Source organism: Pteropus vampyrus, unplaced genomic scaffold (assembly GCF_000151845.1).
Source record: "Pteropus vampyrus isolate Shadow unplaced genomic scaffold, Pvam_2.0 Scaffold47, whole genome shotgun sequence".
Classification (NCBI taxonomy): domain Eukaryota; kingdom Metazoa; phylum Chordata; class Mammalia; order Chiroptera; family Pteropodidae; genus Pteropus; species Pteropus vampyrus.
Genome location: NW_011888828.1, coordinates 621413 through 621737, shown reverse-complemented (window position 1 = coordinate 621737; position 325 = coordinate 621413).

Below are 325 nucleotides of genomic sequence, written 5' to 3'. Positions count from 1 at the left end.
GGTTATCAATAATATGTGCCTTTTATCTGAGACCAAGGTGACCAACTAACATCAAAGTTTGCACCTCAAATTGTTCCTTGATTCCTATAAGGTCTCTTCCAAGCTCTGAATTTAGTTTCAATCACACTAGCAGACTCGGCTTGATGCGACCGCCCAGTTACGTTCCCGCCCAGCCACCTATGTCCTTATTTGGAGACCACCCACATCCACACTCATTCAGGTTTCCTTGCCGGGCCTCTGTAGATAAGCTTTATCTTGTGGCCCTTCCGCCCACTTCGAGTTTTATAACGCCCAAGCGCCTGGGCCACAGATTCCCCACGTTCTT